At 47.9% G+C, this 22,483-nt stretch overlaps 1 long non-coding RNA gene across 4 annotated transcripts in view; it reads right to left on the bottom strand.

The window, feature by feature from the left end:
* LOC135012473 (uncharacterized) overlaps positions 1-21,613 on the bottom strand; it is a 113,928-nt gene extending 92,315 nt beyond the window's left edge. For all 4 annotated transcript variants that reach the window (XR_010211465.1, XR_010211601.1, XR_010211559.1 and 1 more), the window contains exon 1: positions 21,508-21,613. This is a non-coding gene — a long non-coding RNA (uncharacterized LOC135012473). The remainder of the gene's footprint in view (positions 1-21,507) is intronic.
* Between the last annotated feature and the right edge of the window lie 870 nt (positions 21,614-22,483).

The raw sequence follows: 22,483 nt of genomic DNA, 5'->3' as shown, positions 1-22,483 counted from the left end.
GGTTACGAAATTCGTCCAGAGGGGATACGACTACCATAAACTGCAACAACAGAAGACAGAAGTCATGTCAATACCAAGGGAAACCCTACTCAAACCGGCAGCACGGAGCGCTAAGGCGGTGATTCCATTTGTCAATACCTTCAATACAGCTAGCCCGGTGATCCAGAGAGCAACAAGGGCCTTTTGGCCAATTGTAGCTTCGGATAAAAAGCTCCCAATATTCAAGGAGAGACGCCCCATGTTATGTTACTCAAGAGGTAAAAGTATAAGGGATATCACCGTGCATTCTGATGTCACAGGATTTCAAAACGAGACAGAAAGGCCAACTACTTTCTTAACCAAACCACCGGGGTGCTACAGGTGCCTTAAATGCACAACTTGTAACAGTATGATAGTAGGGTCATCATTTAAACATCCCCACAAGGAGAGAACATTCCAGATTAGACATGTGGTGACATGTACGACAACTCACATTGTATATCTGCTAATATGCCCATGTCATTTAGTCTACGTGGGTAAATCCATTAGGACCTTCAGAGAGAGGATGGCCCTACCTAGGTCTGCGATCAAACAGGCACTGGCAGGCAAATCATCTGAACAACCCGTAGCACGCCACTTTGCACTTATGGAACATTCGGTGAATGATATAAAACACCAAATTATAGACCATGTGTCACACAACATCCGAGGAGGAGACAGAGATCGCAAGCTTCTACACATTGAATCAAAATGGATCCATGAACTTGGTACAATAAGTCCAGGTGGACTGAATGAGAAGTTCTCGTGGAATATCTTTATATGAATCTGACATGGACTATACTGATGTACCTTGGCAACCCATCTTTTCATCCTTCTCTTTGGCCGGCAATATTTGTACATTTAAAGAAAACAGTTTAAACCAGAGTGCTCATTAAGTCCTCTAGGTGACAGGGTGTCTAATAGGAAGATCCACCTGGCTTCCATTTTAAGTAGCTTAAGTCCTCTGTTACCACCTCGTTTGAGTGAAGGGACATGGTCAATTATTTGATATTTAAGGACGGCTAATGAATGCTTGGCGTTTAGGAAATGTTGTGCGACAGGTTGATCGCTTCTTCCCGTGGTTAAAGCTGCTCGGATAGATGTCCTATGTCCGGCCATGCGTTCTTTGAATGAACATTCCGTTTTGCCTACATAGTGTAGCCCACAAGGGCAACTAAGTAGGTAAATTACAAACTTGGTGGAACAAGTTAATCTGTAACGGATTTTAAATAGTTTACCTGTATATGGATGGCAAAAACTGGTACCCACTATATGTGATTGCATGTGGTGCAACCCAAACATTTTACACATCCAGCCCTTTGCGGATTTAAGAAGAAAGTGGTGGGTGCCTATATATAATGTCTGTTTAGTGTTTACTTATTATATAATAACGGTGATCATTACTGGGCACATCATGGGTATTTGGCACCTCTGAGGGCATTACGTGTATCTGGCAGGTGGCATTACGTGTATCTGACACTACAGGGGGCATGGAGGAAAATAAATGCAGATGCACACTCCTAGTACTAAGAACACTGATAGTAAAAATTATTTAAATAAACCCTCACAATTAACATGGAGTATAACTGAAGTTCTTAGCACACATTTGCGCAAATATTTGGGTCCATGGCCCTCATTCCAAGTTGATCGCTTGCTAGCTGCTTTTAGCAGCAGTGCAAACGCTAGGCCGCCGCCCTCTGGGAGTGTATCTTAGCTTAGCAGAATAGCGAACGAAAGATTAGCAGAACTGCTCGAAAATCTTTTCCTGCAGTTTCTGAGTTAATTGTGAGGGTTTATTTCAATTATTTTTTCTATCAGTGTTCTTAGTGCTAAGAGTGTGCATCTGCATCTCTCTTCCTCTAGCATAGCATTAGAAGCCTCAGCATGATAGCACCTCTTGATACTGTATCTTTAGTAATAGGGTGTGCAGTCCAGGCCCCCCCGCCCCCCCCCCCCCTTTTTTTTTCTTCTTCAATATTTGTGTATATATTGTACACTGGAAGGCAAGGCTTCCTTCCTCTGGTATTGGCATTCCTCCCATTCACTCTCAGGTATTTTAATTAGCTGGGTTCCTGCATTTCAGATCACACATTGATAATGCCTTATTTAGAGGTAAGTCCTGGATAAATTTATATAATGTGATAGTATTAGGAATGTTAGGGACCCATGTGATAAAGTCACCTGGTCGCGGTACATGGCCCACATATTTGCGCAAATGTGTGCTAAGCACTTCAATTATACTCCATGTTAATTGTGAGGGTTTATTTAAATTATTTTTACTATCAGGGTTCTTAGTGCTAGGAGTGTGCATCTGCATCTTTCTTCCTCCAGCATAGTATTAGAAGCCTCAGCATGATAGAACCTCTTGATATCTTTAGTAATAGGGAGTTCAGTCCAGCCCCCCACCCCTTTTTTTCCACTACTGGCAGAGCTGGGGATATTATATGTGCCTGGCTCTACTGTGTGGCGTAATGTGAGTTTCAGCTCACTCTGTGTGGCGTAATGTGAGTTTCGTTTTATACTGTGTGGCATAAAGTGAATTTTGTCTCTTACTGTTTGGTGTAATGTGAGTTTCTGCTCATACTGGGTGGCGTAATGTGAGTTTTGTCTTATACTTTGCCGTGTAATGTGAGTTTTGCCTCATACTGTGTGGCGTAATGTGAATTTTGCCTTGTACTATGTGGGGTAATGTGAATTTTGCCTCATACTTTGTGGCGTAATGTAAATTTTACCTCATTCTTTGAGGCGTAATGTGAATTTTGCCTCATACAGTGTGGCGTAATGTGAATTTTGCCTCATACAGTGTGGCGTAATGTGAATTTTGCCTCATACTGTGGGGCGTAATGTGAATTTTTGCTCATTATTTGTGGCATAATGTGAATTTTGACTCATTGTGTGGCATAATGTGAATAAGGGGTAATACTGTAAGTAGCAGGTGAGCATGGGGACATGTGCGACAAATGCTGGTGTCCTGCAGAGGAGTCTGATGCCATAGAAAGAGGCAAATGTGGAACATGTGCAAATTATAAACTTACTTGTGTTCTATTAAAACTGAAAAGTTTGTCTCCCTAAATCTCCCGTACTTTTCAGAGTGGCCCACTCAAAATCAGGGTGTAGTGCAAGGGGTGTGTGTGGGTTGGGGAATGCATATGCACCCAGGCCCACCACTCTCTAGTTCCGCCACTGGGTCAGGGATAGGTTGGGGAAGTGTAAGCAGCGATAGGATGCAGCGGCAGCTAGGACTCAGGGTTATGCCGTTGCAGACAGTCAGTACTGTCTGGTGGTCACACCATTATGTTTCATTTTAATTCTCTGGGGTGTATTATATCTACTAGTACTTTATTATTAGGAACTAGGGAGAAATTAGATTAAGCCACGTGATTTTACTGAGAGAATGTAAAATAGTACTAGACATGTCCATGGGTGGTGCTAGACACGCCCCTCTGGCGGTGCACCCCCTAATAAATTTAGCTGCACACGCCTATGGTCCTGAATACATTTTGGGTGGCTCAGATCAGCACCTGAATTGTGGGAGCTGCTGGCATGTTAACTGGGGGCACAGAGGATGCTGGCATGTTATGTGGAGGCACAGAGGACGCTGGCATGTTATGTGGAGGCACAGTGGCTACTGGCAAGTTATCTGAAGGCACAGTGGCTGCTGGCATGTTATGTGGAGGCACAGTGGCTGCTGGCATGTTATCTGGAGGCATAGAGGATGCTGGCCTGTTATCTGGAGGCACAGAGGCTGCTGGCATGTTATCTGGAGGCACAGAGGACGCTGGCATGTTATGTGGAGGCACAGTGGCTGCTGGCATGTTATCTGGAGGCACAGAGCCTGCTGGCATGTTATCTGGAGGCACAGTGGCTGATGGCATGTTATGTGGAGGCACAGTGGCTGCTGGCATGTTATGTGGAGGCACAGTGGCTGCTGGCATGTTATGTGGAGGCACAGAGGACGCTGGCATGTTATCTGGAGGCACAGTGGCTGCTGACATGTTATGTGGAGGCACAGTGGCTGCTGGCATGTTATGTGGAGGCATAGAGGATGCTGGCCTGTTATCTGGAGGCACAGAGGCTGCTGGCATGTTATCTGGAGGCACAGTGGCTGCTGGCAAGTTATGTGGAGGCACAGTGGCTGCTGGCACATTATCTGGAGGCACAGAGTATGCTGGCATGTTATCTGGAGGCACAGTGGCTGCTGGCAAGTTATGTGGAGGCACAGTGGCTGCTGGCATGTTATCTGGAGGCACAGTGGCTGCTGGCATGTTATCTGGAGGCACAGAGGCTGCTGGCATGTTATCTGGAGTCACAGTGGCTGCTGGCATGTTATGTGGAGGCATAGAGGATGCTGGCCTGTTATCTGGAGGCACAGAGGCTGCTGGCATGGTATCTGGAGGCACAGTGGCTGCTGGCATGTTATGTGGAGGCACAGTGGCTGCTGGCATGGTATCTGGAGGCACAGAGGATGCTGGCACTTATATAATGTGTATGGGCCATGGCTGGTTTGCTGTAGGTATAGTCAGTGAATGATGTGTATGAATAATGGACAGATAGCTATGCAGGGAGGGACGGGGTAGGGGGTACAAGGCTGGCTACCCTGCCCAAGGCAGTTGGCTATAATCTGGCAGTCAGTCGGGTTATTAGATGTCTTATATTGGCCAAGAGCGTAATTGGAGCTGACTTGTCATCACTTAACACCTCCTTTGTGGATGGGGGACAGTGCTGAGGAGCCAGCCTAGTATACAGTACGTCTCCTCATTTCCCTCTGGAAGCCCGGCTTTCTGTAAGTAATCATTTCAGTGTACATAATTAAGGATAACAAAGCAATTAGAAGTAGAAGTGAAAGGACTTTGAGGAGTAGGAATTATGTCTGGGTTCCTGCTGCCAGGCAGCGATTTCAGAGCCTGATCCTCACTGAGACTCTCAGCAAATCTCTGACCCATAAAATGATTCTTAAATCCTCTCCATTGCTTGTCGCTCATTAACCCACATGACCGAGCACTAGTATCTAATGATCGTGCCCTACTTCCAGCAGGCTGGGCCCCTCGGCCAGCACGGGAGACTCTGCTCCCCATCTATCTCGCCCTGTAGGACAGCTTGTTAGAGCCACCAACCTGACAGTGTGGGAGAGGGAGACCCCGGACATTAGTGGCATACACAGGGCATCAGGCTGCTCTCCATGCCAGGAGAGTATCCTGTATACAGCTGGTACAGATCAGTCACGTCCCTGGCTTGTCACGTGGTTGGCAATAAATTAATGGGAACATGTTTTTTTTAAATTACAAACCATGTTGTTTTTTTGCAGGTTGACAATCTGTTTTTCCAGGAGTGGGGGCGTGGGCCGTGGCACGGCAATAGGCAGTGGCGCGGGCCATAGTGGCCAAGATTACTGGCATTGTACAGCGGAGGGGGCTTCAAAGTTGCATATTCAGCCCAAATCACGTCATCAGTCACTAGACCTCGCTAAGTGGGTGGCTTGGTGGCGGGTTTGGGCTTGTCCTTGAAGATGTGCCCATTCTTCCGGACAGCTTGGACTCGAATTTCGGATGCCTCCTGGCGGTTCCGGTAGAGTGGGCAAGTCTGGCGCAGCTGCATGTTCCCACTGATTTCTCTGCAGCGCATGGGCAAGTTTGTAATAGAATGGCAGCCGGATAATTTTTCTGGTAATCTCTGCAAATCTTGTGGCTGTCTCCAGAGGGGTGAGTATAATATATTAGCGCAGGGTGTGCGGTGTGGGCCCCCTGGACCCAGGGCCCATGTGCACTGCATACATACCCTGCACGTATTATAGGGGGTAATTCAGACCTGATCACTTGGATGCGTTTTTTGCATCCCTGCTATCAGGTAGTCGCCTCCTACAGAGGGAGGGTATTACCTTTGTGCAGGTGTGTGATCGCATTCGTTGGAGACCTGCACAGACATCACTTTGTGCAGTCTCTGCAATGCCCAGGACTTACTCAGACACTGACATCAGAAACCCTCCTTCAAAACGCCTGGTCCCTCCTGCGTTTTCCCGGACACGCCTACAAAACGGTCATTTGACACCCACAAAAGCCCTCTTCCTGTCAATCTCCTTGCGATCGCCCGTGCGATCGCTTTTTTCGCACCATCTGCATCTGCGCATTGCGGTGCATACGCATACGCAGTTCATACCTGATCGCAGGCTGTGAGAAATCGCAGCCTAGCAATCAGGTCTGTATTACCCCCATAGATACATCTATCCATCTATCTATCTATCTTACACACGTCTACTCTCCTGCAAGTTACAGAAGACTCGTGATATTTTGGGGCAGCCCCCACATCCATGGAAGAGTGTCCGAATCCCTCACATCCCACCCGCTTCCTAGTGATACAGGCAGGATGAGGAGATTATGCTGTATCTGGGATTTTATCTAACACATCTGTCTCTGTATGTCCTGTGAATGCATATCTCTCGCCTGTCTATCAGTAAAAGGGGTACTGACGGGAGAGATGTGTGATGAGAGATCTTAACACAGACCGCTCAGCACACATCTCTCCCCCCGCTCAGCACAGTGCGATGTGCTAAGCGAGGGTGGGGCGATGACGGGGGGCCGCCCACTTGACACAGCGGTGAAGTGAGCGACCCGCTAGATTGAGCCTGCATGCAGGCTCAATCTAGCACCGGCGATAGTGATGTGCAGGGCCGCGCATCGCTATCGCTGGGGGGCATACACACGGCAGATCCATGCTTAAAATCTAAGCAATCTAGTCAGATTGCTTAGATTTTAAACACGGATCTCTCCGTGTGTATGCCCCCTTAAGACTCTCCCTAACCTTTTACAGATAGGACGTTGTCTCAGGCTTTGTGCTGAGGGCAGTGGCCCTCATTCCGAGTTGTTCGCTCGCAAGCTACTTTTAGCAGCTTTACACACGCTAAGCCGCCGCCTACTGGGAGTGAATCTTAGCTTCTTAAAATTGCGAACGAAAGGTTCTCAAAATTGCGATTACACACCTCTTAGCAGTTTCTGAGTAGCTTCAAACTTACTCGGCATCTGAGATCAGTTCAGTGCTTGTCGTTCCTGGTTTGACGTCACAAACACACCCAGCGTTCGCCCAGACACTCCTCCGTTTCTCCAGCCACTCCCGCGTTTTTCCCAGAAACGGTAGCGTTTTTTCCCACACGCCCATAAAACGGCCTGTTTCTGCCCAGAAACACCCACTTCCTGTCAATCACACTCCGATCGCCTGAACGAAGAAAAAGCCATGAGTAAAAAACCTAACTGTATAGCAAATTTACTTGGCGCAGTCGCAGTGCGAACATTGCGCATGCGCACTAAGCGGAAAATCGCTGCAATGCGAAGAAATTTACCGAGCGAACAACTCGGAATGCCCCCCAGAGATCAGACTCACGTCAATGACATCACACATCTGACATCGCACCCTGGCATGTAGGGCCTGATACAGGACAGGTCTGGTCGGACCTGCGCCCATGGCCGCAAAGTACTATTTCTACAAACGCTGGCTCAGTCCAAGGTAAAGGGCCCCAACTAGAGACACCACAGAGGGCCCCTGTGCGCTGCCTGAACCCAAAGACCTGGCAGTGATGCTCGCTTCTTGTGCAGGAGCCTGAGCAATGTCAGGGGCACACATTTGCCAAGGGATTCCTCACCCCCACCCACCCACAAGACCTCACCTTTTGCAAAGTGCTGCAGGCGAGTACTGCCCACAGAGAGGAGGGGGCTGGCAGGGCCGGCAGAGAGTGCGCAGGCGCGGGCTGGAGCTGGAGAGTTCAGCTCACGGTCACCGGGCACAGCCGGGTCAGCCTGTGACTTTGAGTCACAGAATGTGCCACAATGCATTAGCACTGCATCGCTTCAGAGCCGCGCATCGCCAGAGAGAATGTACTGGAGCTGAGACATCAGCGCACTTACAAAGACACAGCTTGCTTCCCTGGGCACCGATTCCTTTTAAGGTAGCTCATGAAAAAAAACATCGCCGCCACAGGTTAACCCTTCTGCGCCCAGCGCAGCCACCTGTGGGACTCTCTGCCAACCGCTGCTATTATTCCATGGAAAGTAGGTGCCGGCTCTCACCTACGGTTATAAGACGGCACCAGATGTATACCAGCTCCCAGGATGAGTGCGCAGACACTTACAGCCATTCATTTCTGTTCTTATTTCACCGATTTCTTCCTGTTTCTGGAACTAGTTACAAGAACTCAAAATTAAATCAAAACGAATAGAAGTTCCGGCGCTGGCTACCCACCACAAATAAGTCCTGCCATCATCTCGTACAAGGTCCCGGGCACTGCGGGTACACAACCCCCCTCCTCATTATAATATGTGCGCTGCGGGATAATAAAATCTGACAGTGTACTTACTGCAGCATGCCCCAGTCACCTTTTATTTAGCTGAAGTGACGGCTATGTGGGTGGATTTGGGAAGGAAGGGGGGGGGGGGGGGGTCTAACCCTCGTGCTGTTGCTGCCTTACTGGTGGTGCAATGGCAGCCTGATAACATCACTACGGACCTTAATGCAACACGAGTGGGACGTTAATGTATGGAGCTGAAATGGTAAATGTATGGGACTTTTACGTGACACTCACAGCTGGTTTATGGCCAGAGAAGGAGCCTGTGGTTCCCGGGTGGATATCTGTCACTAGACCTATCACAGCATATCCAGTGCTCCCATGTGTCCCAGTTTTCTCAGCACAGTCCCCATTTTCTTCTGTGTAAAGGTGCCTCATAATCACATATACAGTATAGTGAACAGTAATGTAAAAAAAACAACAGAAGCCCCCTAGGTAACATCACACAATTTTAATAACGTCTCAAAATGATCATATTTATCAGCAGTCTCCCCAGGAGTCCCAGCAGAATCCCCAAAACACATTAATACATTCCTACTAGGATCTAGGGATGGCCATCTGTGGGTTGCCCATTGATGGTTGCCATCGATGATACCATCGGTGATAACCATCAATGGAACATAATCTATGGTGAAGCATCGATGGTTTGCATCACTCGATGGCCACCCCTAAGCCGGGCCGCGGGGCTTAGCGGATAGCCTGGGATGGGTACACGCTCCGTGCGGGGATAAAAAAAAAATAATTGGTTCCACTAAGCCATCGATGGTAGAGAACCATTGGCTTTCTCTCACTGATCGCTACATTGTATCTCTACCGTGTGCTGCCTCACAGACAGTACAGGAGCACACAGCCAATCAGGAGAGTGCCACGACGTGGCGCCCCCTGATTGGCTGAAGGGACCCTCTTTGACAGGAGTCGGGGGGTCCTGGCAGTCGGGGAAAGGGGTCCCATGTGTAAACATGGGACCCCTTTCAGTGCGTGGTCGGGTTTCCGTTTTTTTGTTTTGCCAAGTATGTGGATTATACAAAGGACAGAATCTACACTGGATTATGTGAGTATAATTTTTTTCACAGGTCCCCCAAGGATTCTACATGGAGAAGAGGACCGAGCCTCGTGGGAACATAGGTACGTATGTATGTATGGAGGTGTGCATGTATGTAATAAACTTATACTTTCACGGTGTGTGTGTCCTGTTTTTTGGGGGGTATTTTTTTAGTAGTAGTACTACAGGTACCAGCGGCCCAGGTTTTCCACCGCATGCTGGTACTTGTGGTTCTTCAAGTACCAGCTTGCGGGGGAGGCTTGCTGGGACTTGTAGTACTGCTACTAAAAACAATATTCACATTTTTTACACTTGGCTATCAGCCCCCCATCCGCCGCCCTTGGATGGGGGGGACAGCCTCGGGCTTCACCCCTGGCCCTTGGGTGGCTGGAGGGGGGGGACCCCTTGATTTAAGGGGTTCCCACTCCTCCAGGGTACCCCGGCCAGGGCTGACTAGTTGGGTATGTAATGCCAGGGCCGCAGGGACCACTATAAAAGTGTCCCCCGGCTGTGGCATTATGCACCTGGCTAGTGGAGCCTGGTGCTGGTTTAAAAAATACGGGGGACCCCTACGCTTTTTGTCCCCCGTATTTTTGGAACCAGGACCAGGTGCAGAGCCCGGTGCTGGTTGATGAAGTATGGGGGAACCCCTGTCAATTTTTAACCCATATTTTATCAAATAGGACCGGCTCAAAGAGCCCGAGGCTGGTTGTGCTTAGGAAGGGGGATCCCACGCAATTTTTTTTTCTGTTTTTACACTAAACAGACCCTTTCCCATAGATAACCATGCACAGATCTCACTGATCCGTGCATGGTTATCCAAACTCGACTGGAAAAAGCAGGTCTATTTTTTTGCTGCTTTTTTTAATGATTCGCAAAAAAATAGACCCGCACTTGAGCACTCAGAGACTAACACCCAAATACGAATGAATAGTGAATACCCGTATTGTATGAAATAACAGCCGCGTTTGACCGATGGTCTATTAATTCGTATTTCAGAACTTTGCCAATCAAACCATTACAAATAGACCAGACACTGCCGAGTTTTCTGCTTAGTGAATTCCCGGATTGGGACTTAGAAAAAAAAACACAAATCGGCAAAACTCGAATTTTTAGTCAATACTGGCCATGGTTTGGAAAGACTGACCACCCCTCCCTCAGGACCACCTTGAAAACATGACTAGGGCCTGTTCATTTCACAGGGCCAGCAAAACAGGAAATCCCTGAGGAGCATGCTGGAAGATGTAGTCCTACTGGGTAGTAATGCTAACGAACAGGAAATCGCATGTTGGGAGATGTAGTCACACTAGACAACTGCTGGGGAGACAGAAAGTCCCAGCACAGTCTTTACCCAGAGGAGAGACCACCCAGACCGCCAGGCTCTGATTTAGAACAATCAGGTTAATCTCTATCCAAGGCTAAGTAAACAATCCCCTAAACCCTCAGAGTTCCCATAAATGTTTCACCTGAGAGAAAGTATTGGGGTGGGTTTTACCTATGGCTAGAGGACATGAGAGGTCACATGAGATCCCTGAGTACAGGGAATGACTGATCACAACGGTCTTGCTGTATGTGGCTCTTGACCCCACTACAGGACTGCGCAGCAGTGTGCTCCGGCCAAGGGGTCTGTGCCCCCATCACTAGTCCGGCTCTGCCTGTAACATGCACACACATACGCAATAGGGTTCATTTTTGTCTATATCTAATTAACACTACCAGTATGTTTTTGGAGAGTGGGAGGAAACTGGAGCACCCAGAGGAAACCCATGCAAACAGTGGGAGAACATACAAACTCCACATAGATTGTGCCTTCTTCTGAAAATGGACTCATAGGGGTATATGCAATTGCGGTCGAATTCCCGAAAATGTCGAAAAACGGGACATTTTCGCCCCAAAAAAATATTAGACAATGCAATTCAGTACTTTTCGCCAAAAAAATGGACTTTCCAAATTCGACTTTTTGAAATTCGACATTTGTCAAATTCGACATTTCTGTAATGGTACAAATGCGGCAATTCGACAAAAGTATATTCAATTGAAGTTTGTAAATTCGACAACAGTGCTTTTAGACAGTAAATTCGTCATTTTCAATCCGGCACACTTTGGTGGCGGAATCTAATAAAAAAATTTAAAAACATGTTTTTTTTGGTGTTTTTTTTTTATTGGTAATAGCATATCTACTTATATTAGAAGGGATTAGGTACTTGGTTTGTCTATTTTGGAGGCACAAGTATTATTTATATATTTTTAAAAATATTATTTTATATATATTTTTTTTTTAAATGGAATGGTAAAAATCAGAAAAAAAATTGCGTGGGGTCCCCCCTCCTAAGCATAACCAGCCTCGGGCTCTTCGAGCCGGTCCTGGTTCTAAAAATCCGGGGGGGAAACTGACCGGGGATCCCCCGTATTTTTAAAACCAGCACTGGGCTCTGCGCCTGGTGCTGGTGCAAAAAATACGGGGGACAAAAAGAGTAGGGGTCCCCCGTATTTTTTACACCAGCATCGGGCTCCACTAGCTGGACAGATAATGCCACAGCCGGGGGTCACTTTTATACAGCGCCCTGCGGCATTAAATATTTAACTAGTCACCCCTGGCCGAGGGACCCTGGGGGAGTGGGGACCACTTCAATTAAGGGGTCCTCCCAGCCACCCAAGGGCCAGGGGTGAAGCCCGAGGCTGTCCCCCCCCCATCCAAGGGCTGCGGATGGGGCGCTGATAGCCTTGAGAAAAATGAAAGAATATTGTTTTTTCCAGTAGTACTACAAGTCCCAGCAAGCCTCCCCTTGGAGAACCACAAGTACCAGCATGCGGGTGGAAAAACGGGCCCACTGGTACCTGTAGTTCTACTGGAACAAAAATACCCAAATAAAAACAGGAGACACACACCGTGAAAGTAAAACTTTATTTCATACATGCCGACACATACATACTTACCTATGTTGACCCGCCGACTGCCACGCCCCCCTCGTCACTGAAGAATTCGGGGTACCTGTGAAAAAAATTATACTCACCTGATCCAGTGTCCAGATTATAATCCACGTACTTGGCACACAAAAAAAACGAACACCCGGACCAGGCGGACTGAAAGGGGTCCAATGTTTACACATGGGACCCCTTTCCCCGAATACAGAGACCCCCCGTGACTCCTGTCACAGAAAGGTCTCTTCAGCCAATCAGCGAGCGCAACGTCGTGGCACTCTGCTGATTGGCTATGCGCGTCTGAGCTATCAGACAGCGCATCGCAAAGCCTTACCATTATATTCAATGGTGGGAACTTTGCGGTCAGCGGTGGGGTCACCCGCGGTCAGCGGCTGACCGCGGGTAACCCCACCGCTAACCGCAAAGTTCCCACCATTGAAACTAATGGAGGGAGCTGTGCGATGCACTGTCTGAGCTCAGACGCGCATACAGCCAATCAGGAGAGTGCCACGACGTGGCGCTTCCTGATTGGCTGAAGAGACCTTTCTGTGACAGCAGTCACGGGGGGGGTCTCTGCATTCGGGGGAAAGGGGTCCCATGTGTAAACATGGGAACCCTTTCAGTCCGCCTGGTCCGGGTGTTCGTTTTTTGTTTTTTTTTGCCAAGTACGTGGATTATAATCTGGACACTGGATCAGGTGAGTATAATTTTATTCACAGGTACCCCGGATTCTTCAGTGACGAGGGGGGCGTGGCAGTCGGCGGGTCAACATAGGTAAGTATGTGTGTGTCGGCAGGTGTAAAAATAAGAATTTACTTACCGATAATTCTATTTCTCGGAGTCCGTAGTGGATGCTGGGGTTCCTGAAAGGACCATGGGGAATAGCGGCTCCGCAGGAGACAGGGCACAAAAAGTAAAGCTTTAGGATCAGGTGGTGTGCACTGGCTCCTCCCCCTATGACCCTCCTCCAAGCCAGTTAGGTACTGTGCCCGGACGAGCGTACACAATAAGGGAGGAATTATGAATCCCGGGTAAGACTCATACCAGCCACACCAATCACACCGTACAACTTGTGATCTAAACCCAGTTAACAGTATGACAACAGCGGAGCCTCTGAAAAGATGGCTCACAACAATAATAACCCGATTTTTGTAACTATGTACAAGTATTGCAGATAATCCGCACTTGGGATGGGCGCCCAGCATCCACTACGGACTCCGAGAAATAGAATTATCGGTAAGTAAATTCTTATTTTCTCTATCGTCCTAGTGGATGCTGGGGTTCCTGAAAGGACCATGGGGATTATACCAAAGCTCCCAAACGGGCGGGAGAGTGCGGATGACTCTGCAGCACCGAATGAGAGAACTCCAGGTCCTCTTTTGCCAGGATATCAAATTTGTAGAATTTTACAAACGTGTTCTCCCCTGACCACGTAGCTGCTCGGCAGAGTTGTAATGCCGAGACCTCTCGGGCAGCCGCCCAAGATGAGCCCACCTTCCTTGTGGAATGGGCCTTAACCGATTTAGACTGTGGCAGGCCTGCCTCAGAATGTGCAAGTTGAATTGTGTTACAAATCCAACGAGCAATCGCCTGCTTAGAAGCAGGCGCACCCAACTTGTTGGGTGCATACAGTATAAACAGCGAGTCAGATTTTCTGACTCCAGCTGTCCTGGAACATATTTTCAGGGCCCTGACAACTCCTAGCAACTTGGAGTCCTCCAAGTCCCTAGTAGGTGCAAGGCACCACAATAAGCTGGTTCAGGTGAAACACTGACACCACCTTAGGGAGAGAACTGGGGACGAGTCCGCAGCTCTGCCCTGTCCGAATGGACAAACAGATATGGGCTTTTTTGAGAAAAAACCACCAATTTGACACTCGCCTGGTCCAGGCCAGGGCCAAGAGCATGGTCACTTTTTATGTGAGATGCTTCAAATCCACATATTTGACTGGTTTTAAACCAATGTGATTTGAGGAATCCCAGAACTACGTTGAGATCCCACAGTGCCACTGGAGGCACAAAAAAGGGGTTTGTATATGCAATACTCCCTTGACAAACTTCTGGACTTCAGGAACTGAAGCCAATTCTTTCTGGAAGAAAATTTACAGGGCCGAATTTGAACCTTAATGGACCCCAATTTGAGGCCCATAGACACTCCTGTTTGCAGGAAATGCAGGAAACGACCGAGTTGAAATTTCTTTGTGGGGCCTTCCTGGCCTCACACCACGCAACATATTTTCGCCACACGTGGTGATAATGTTGTGCGGTCACCTCCTTTCTGGCTTTGACCAGGGTAGGAATGACCTCTTCCGGAATGCCTTTTTTCCCTTAGGATCCGGCTTTCCATCGCCATGCCGACAAACGCAGCTGCGGTAAGTCTTGGAACAGACATGGTACTTGCTGAAGCAAGTCCCTTCTTAGCGGCAGAGGCCATAAGACCTCTGTAAGCATCTCTTGAAGTTCCGGGTACCAAGTCCTTCTTGGCCAATCCGGAGCCATGAGTATAGTTCTTACTCCTCTACGTCTTATAATTCTCAGCACCTTAGGTATGAGAAGCAGAGGAGGGAACACATACACCGACTGGTACACCCACGGTGTTACCAGAACGTCCACATCTATTGCCTGAGGGTCTCTTGACCTGGCGCAATACCTGTCCCGTTTTTTGTTCAGACGGGACGCCATCATGTCCACCTTTGGTATTTCCCAACGGTTTACAATCATGTGGAAAAAACTTCTCAATGAAGTTTCCACTCTCCCGGGTGGAGGTCGTGCTGAGGAAGTCTGCTTCCCAGTTTCCATTCCCGGGATGAAAAACTGCTGACAGTGTTATCACATGATTTTCCGCCCAGCGAAAAGTCCTTGCAGTTTCTGCCATTGCCCTCCTGCTTCTTGTGTCGCCCTGTCTGTTTACGTGGGCGACTGCCGTGATGTTTTTCCCACTGGATCAATACCGGCTGACCTTGAAGCAGAGGTCTTGCTAAGCTTAGAGCATTATAAATTTACCCTTAGCTCCAGTATATTTATGTGGAGAAAAGTCTCCATACTTGATCACACTTCCTGGAAATTTTTTCCTTGTGTGACTGCTCCCCAGCCTCTCAGGCTGGGCTCCGTGGTTACCAGCATCCAATCCTGAATGCCGAATCTGCTGCCCTCTAGAAGATGAGCACTCTATAACCACCACAGGAGAGACACCCTTGTCCTTGGATATTGGGTTATCCGCTGATGCATCTGAAGATGCGATCCGGACCATTTGTCCAGCAGATCCCACTGAAAAGTTCTTACGTGAAATCTGCCGAATGGAATTGCTTCGTAGGAAGCCACCATTTTTACCAGGACCCTTGTGCAATGATGCACTGTTTTTAGGAGGTTCCTGACTTGCTCGGATAACTCCCTGGCTTTCTCTTCCGGGAGAAACACCTTTTTCTGGACTGTGTCCAGAATCATCCCTAGGCACAGCAGACGTGTCGTCGGGATCAGCTGCGATTTTGGAATATTTAGAATCCACCCGTGCTGATTGTAGCAGTATCCGAGATAGTGCTACTCCGACCTCCAACTGTTCCCTGGACTATGCCCCTATCAGGAGATCGTCCAAGTAAGGGATAATTAAGACGCCTTTTCTTCTAAGAAGAATCATCAATTCGGCCATTACCTTGGTAAAGACCCCAGGGTGCCGTGTACAATCCAAACGGCAGCGTCTGAAACTGATAGTGACAGTTCTGCACCACGAACCTGAGGTACCCTTAGTGAGAAGGGCAAATTTGGGACATAGAGGTAAGCATCCCTGATGTCCCGGGACACTATATAGTCCCCTTATTCCTGGTTCGTTATCACTGCTCTGAGTGACTTCATCTTAATTTGAACCTTTGTAAGTGTTCAAAAACAAATTTTTAGAATAAGTCTCACCTAGCCTTCTGGCTTCAGTACCACAATATAGTGTGGAATAATACCCCTTTTCTGTAGTAGGAGGGGTAATTTAATTATCACCTGCTGGGAATACAGCTTGTGAATTTTTTCCCATACTACCTCCTTGTCGGAGGGAGACTTGGTAAAGCAGACTTCAGGAGCCTGCGAAGGGGAAACGTCTCGACATTCCCATCTGTACCCCCGGGATACTACTTGTAGGATCCAGGGGTCCTGTACGGTCTCAGCGCCATGCTGAGAACTTGTCAGACGCGGTGGAACGCTTCTGTTCCTGGGAATGGGCTGCCTGCTGCAGTCTTCTTCCCTTTCCTCTATCCCTGGGCAGATATGATCTTATAGGGACGAGAGGACTGAGGCTGAAAAGACGGTGTCTTTTTCTGCAGAGATGTGACTTAGGGTAAAAAACGGTGGATTTTCCAGCAGTTGCCGTGACCACCAGGTCCGATGGACCGACCCCAAACAAGTCCTCTTCCTGTATACGGCCATACTGTGCCGTTTGGAATCTGCATCACCTGACCACTGTCGTGTCCATAACATCTTCTGGCAGTTATGGACATCGCGTTTATTCATGATGCCAGAGTGCAAATATCCCTCTGTGCATCTCGCATATATAGAAATGCTCTATAGTCAATAAAATACTGTCCCTGTCAAGGGTATCAATATTTTTAGTCAGGGAATCCGACCAAGCCACCCTAGCTCTGCACATCCAGGCTGAGGCGATCGCTGGCCGCAGTATAACACCAGTATGTGTGTATATACTTTTTATTATATTTTCCAGCCTTGTCAGCTGGTCCTTGAGGACGGCCCTATCTATAGACGGTACCGCCACTTGTTTTGATAAGCGTGTGAGCGCCTTATCCACCTTAAAGGGTGTTTCCCAACGCGCCCTAACTTCTGGCGGGAAAGGGTATACCGCCCATAATTTTCTATCGGGGGGAACCCACGCATCATCACACACTTTATTTAATTTATCTGATTCAGGAAAAACTATGGTAGTTTTTTCACATCCCACATAATACCCTCTTTTGTGGTACTTGTAGTATCAGAAATACGTAACACCTCCTTCATTGCCTTTAACGTGTGGCCCTAATAAGGAATACGTTTGTTTATTCACCGTCGACACTGGATTCAGTGTCCCTGTCTGTGTCTGTGTCGACCGACTAAAGTAAACGGGCGTTTTAAAACCCTTGACGGTGTTTTTGAGACGTCTGGACCGTACTAATTGTTTGTCGGCCGTCTCATGTCGTCAACCGACCTTGCAGCGTGTTGACATTATCACGTAATTTCCTAAATAAGCCATCCATTCCGGTGTCGACTCCCTAGAGAGTGACATCACCATTACAGGCAATTGCTCCGCCTCCTCACCAACATCGTCCTCCTACCTGTCGACACACACGTACCGACACACAGCACACACACAGGGAATGCTCTGATAGAGGACAGGACCCACTAGCCCTTTGGAGAGACAGAGGGAGAGTTTGCCAGCACACACCAAAAACGCTATAATTATATAGGGACAACCTTATATAAGTGTTTTCCCTTATAGCATCTTAATATATATATAAGCATATCGCCAAATTAGTGCCCCCCCTCTCTGTTTTAACCCTGTTTCTGTAGTGCAGTGCAGGGGAGAGCCTGGGAGCCTTCCCTCCAGCCTTTCTGTGAGGGAAAATGGCGCTGTGTGCTGAGGAGATAGGCCCCGCCCCTTTTTCGGCGGCCTCGTCTCCCGCTCTTAACGGATTCTGGCAGGGGTTAAATATCTCCATATAGCCTCCGGAGGCTATATGTGAGGTATTTTTAGCCAAAATAGGTATTCATTTGCCTCCCAGGGCGCCCCCCTCCCAGCGCCCTGCACCCTCAGTGACTGCCGTGTGAAGTGTGCTGAGAGGAAAATGGCGCACAGCTGCAGTGCTGTGCGCTACCTTTAGAAGACTGAGGAGTCTTCTGCCGCCGATTCTGGACCTCTTCTTACTTCAGCATCTGCAAGGGGGCCGGCGGCAAGGCTCCGGTGACCATCCAGGCTGTACCTGTGATCGTCCCTCTGGAGCTGATGTCCAGTAGCCAAGAAGCCAATCCATCCTGCACGCAGGTGAGTTCACTTCTTCTCCCCTAAGTCCCTCGTTGCAGTGATCCTGTTGCCAGCAGGACTCACTGTAAAATAAAAAACCTAAGCTAAACTTTCCTAAGCAGCTCTTTAGGAGAGCCACCTAGATTGCACCCTTCTCGGCCGGGCACAAAAATCTAACTGGCTTGGAGGAGGGTCATAGGGGGAGGAGCCAGTGCACACCACCTGATCCTAAAGCTTTACTTTTTGTGCCCTGTCTCCTGCGGAGCCGCTATTCCCCATGGTCCTTTCAGGAACCCCAGCATCCACTAGGACGATAGAGAAATAAAGTTTTACTTTCACGGTCAGAAGTAAGCAAGACCCGGGTTGATTCATGTTTTAAGCTGATTTTTTGGTTTATGTCTGAAAGGGATTTAACAGACAGAGCCATAACTTTGATGACTAGGGTCCCAGTTACAAATGGTATAATCTGCAGGTAAAGAACATGGGCGTCTAGGAGCCGGGAGTGGTGTTCAATGTGAGCAGAATTCCTCAAGATGTCAAGTTTCTTATACTGACCCTAACATTAAATGTTATAGGTTTGGGCCCGAAGAGTCATTTTTTCTGGTGCCCTAGGAACTCAGATCCAACACTGGCCAAGGTAATGCCCCGCTTATTTAATCCTAACTGCTGGGGATTTTGGGGCATAATTGTTAAAATCATTTTGTGGAAAATCCACCAGTAAATAGATGTTTTCAGGGGATACCCACAAATATTAAGCATCCCCTGGGTGTATGTAGGATGATGCAAAAGTAACCCCCATAGGTTTCCACGGGACCTGCTAAATTGTGAAACTTACCAAGATCCAGAATATGAAGCATTCTGTTGCTTGGTCGAGGTAGCGAACCCCATCGTCATATCGCTCATAAAAGCCTACGGCTACTCTTCCACATTACTTCATTCTGGCAGCCTTTACTGGCACATGTGCAGCATGATGGCCACACATAAGCAGTATAATCGCTAGGTCCATACCTAGAAGCCAAGTGTTTCTTCTGATCATCAGCCAGCAGGACTTCAATGCCTTCAGCTTAAGAGGAGGAGAATAGTAAGGGATCAAGAAGAACAAATTAGAAGGTGAAAGGGGGTAGCAGGATGAGGGGCAGGGCAAGAGGAAAAGTGGTTGTGACGGGGAAAGTTGGGTGGTGTGGGCAATATTTGGGAGACCAGTGATGTCTGGATATGGGAGGGCTGGGAGGACTGCCACTGGAGGTTCACGGGACATGGAAGACTGGACCTGGGCGATGCAGGTCAGTGAGAGCTGGACCTGGGGGGCACAGGGCAGGAAGGGCGAGACCAAAAAGGTGAAGTGCTGGACAGGGAGGGCTGGACCTGTTGGGGGCACAAGGATGGCTAGACATGGTGGGGGCTTGCACCGGGGCAGGAAAGGCTGAACCTAAATGGGGGGGGGGGGGGAGGGGGCAGCACAGGGCAGGGAAGGTTGGTCCTGAGGGGCACAGGACAGGAAAGGCTGGACAAGGAGGGGGCACAAGGCAGAGAAGACTTGGGGGGTGCAGGGCAGAAATGGCTAGACCTGTGATAGTGCAGAACAGGAAACGCTGGACCTGGAGGGGTCACAGGGCAAGATGGGCTGGACCTTGGCAGGGAGGCACACGCTGTCTCTCCATGGCTGGCTGGCGGTCTGCGATCTGCTGCCAGGCTCTCCTCTCTTTCCCGGCCTGGGACTCCTGTCCCAGCAGTCCTCCCATGATGGTAGTAGCCCTGGTTATCGCTATCTATCTGACACCCGGCACATATGCAGAACACGATTGTGATAGAATGGAGGGGAGGAGCATGGGAGCTTCCATGTTCCTACAGAGACAGAACAGCCAATGGAAACTTCTCATGGCAATAGTTACTGCTGAGGCCAAGCTGAGCTTGGTAAAACAGGCCACATAACAGTCGCCATGTCTCCTGCAGTCAGCTTGTACTGTAGGAAACTGCAGTGATACAAATCACTTTATCCTTGTGGGGGTATGGGTCGTTGGCTCAACACAACTTAGGTTCATTTACTTTTACTTTTTTTGGTTCATGTTCTTTGTAAAGTGACCGTGAACCCCAATTAGTGCGCCGTGTCATCTCACATGGCTCGCTTCACTCGCTGTGCTTCGGGCAGGTTACCGTTCCCAATCGTAATCCACGCGGTTCGTAAAGTATGAAATAGTTAAAAAATTGTAAACAAAAGCGGAAAACTCATGTCGACCTTTTGAACTGTCGACCTAGAACATGTCAACTTAATGTCCATATTGACCTAATGCATGTCGACCAATAGTGGTCGACCTAATGACTGTCGACCTAAGTGGTGTCGACCTAATGACCGTATCCCCCTTGTGGAAAACAGCTATCTCCACATCTTTTGCTTGACAAATAGGCAACAAAATTCCCTAGAACATACTAATAAATAAATATATAATAGTGTCAATTCTGGCAGAATCCAACAAACCTACCACTATGTTTCTGGACTGCAGGGGTGATGCTTACCACTGTGCATCTATGGCGCACAAGTATCTTTAGTGATTTGTATTATCTGATTTATGCTAAAGGACTTCATATTAGGATGTATCACGGGCATGCTATCAAAACGAGAAGTGACTCTCAATGTAATTTCTCCCTTGTAAAATTCCTTATACATAAATAATAAGTAACATCCAGACATCTGTTTCAGTTTTGGCAAATAATAGGTCATGGGAAAATCCCGCAATACCTGCCTTTACCACCAGAGGGAGCATGATACTTTATAATATCTGGCTGCAGGAATGGAACATACAGAAAGGACAACATAAACGAGTGCAGAGCACTTCAACTGAATTTCTAATTGCAAACATTATCCCTCATCCTCCACCATTAACCCCTTTTCCCTTTTTATATCATCATTATTTTCCATTAAGCCCATTTGAATTATTAAATTATTATTTGTTTATTTACATATATGATGCCAATAGGGATTTTTGGTCTTTGATAAATCAGTCCCTGTTTGGGGTCTGCTTCATATATGGGTAACCAGAATGGGGTGTTATATGTATGGGTCACCAGATTGTGGTCCGCCATGTATACAGATTAGGGTCTGCTATGTATACGGGTCACCAGATTCTGGTCTGCTTTTTATCTGTACCTACCAATAAAATAGGTACAAAATAAATCCAATCCATGATTGACATAGAAAAATCACACAAACCTGCTGCATTCTATTAAAGTCTCATCCATTGTCTTCTTCTTTTGGGAGGTGTGGTCATATTACTGAGGTATGAAGTCCCTTAGAGATGTCACTGGTTTCTAGTGAGTGGATAGGCTGCATTCTCAGTGATGTCACTGGTCTCTAGTGAATGGATAGGCTGCATTCTCAGTGATGTCACTGATTCCTATTGTTATGGATAGGGTGTTTATCAGTGATGTCACTGGTCTCTAGTGAATGGACAGGCTGCGTTCTTAGTGATGTCACTGGTCTCTAGTGAATGGACAGGCTGCGTTCTCGTGATGTCACTGGTCTCTAGTGAATGGACAGGCTGCACTCTCAGTGATGTCACTGATTCCTATTGTTATGGATAGGGTGTTTATCAGTGCTGTCACTGGTCTCTAGTGAATTGACAGGGTGCATTCGCAATGATGTAACTGGTACCTAGTAACTGGATAGGCTGCTTTCTCAGTTATAACCCTAGTTACTAGTAGTGATGAGCGGGTTCGGTTCCTCGGAATCCAAACCCCCCCGAACTTCACCCATTTTACATGGGTCCGAGGCATACTCGGATTCTCCCGTATTGCTCGGTTAACAGAGTTTTGCTGACCAGTGACCACCAGTATTATACGTTCTCTGCCTGAAAAACGCTCCATATCTGTGCTCAGTGTGCTGCATATATCTGTGCTCACACTGCTTTATTGTGGGGACTGGGGACCAGCAGTATTATATAGGAGGAGTACAGTGCAGAGTTTTGCTGACCAGTGACCACCAGTATTATACGTTCTCTGCCTGAAAAACGCTCCATATCTGTGCTCAGTGTGCTGCATATATCTGTGCTCAAACTGCTTTATTGTGGGGACTGGGGACCAGCAGTATTATATAGGAGGAGTACAGTGCAGAGTTTTGCTGACCAGTGACCACCAGTATTATACGTTGTCTGCCTGAAAAACGCTCCATATCTGTGCTCAGTGTGCTG

The sequence above is a fragment of the Pseudophryne corroboree genome, chromosome 1, assembly GCF_028390025.1.
Source record: "Pseudophryne corroboree isolate aPseCor3 chromosome 1, aPseCor3.hap2, whole genome shotgun sequence".
Lineage (NCBI taxonomy): Eukaryota > Metazoa > Chordata > Amphibia > Anura > Myobatrachidae > Pseudophryne > Pseudophryne corroboree.
Note: the sequence above shows the minus strand (reverse complement) of the source record. Positions and strands in the feature narration are given on the sequence as shown.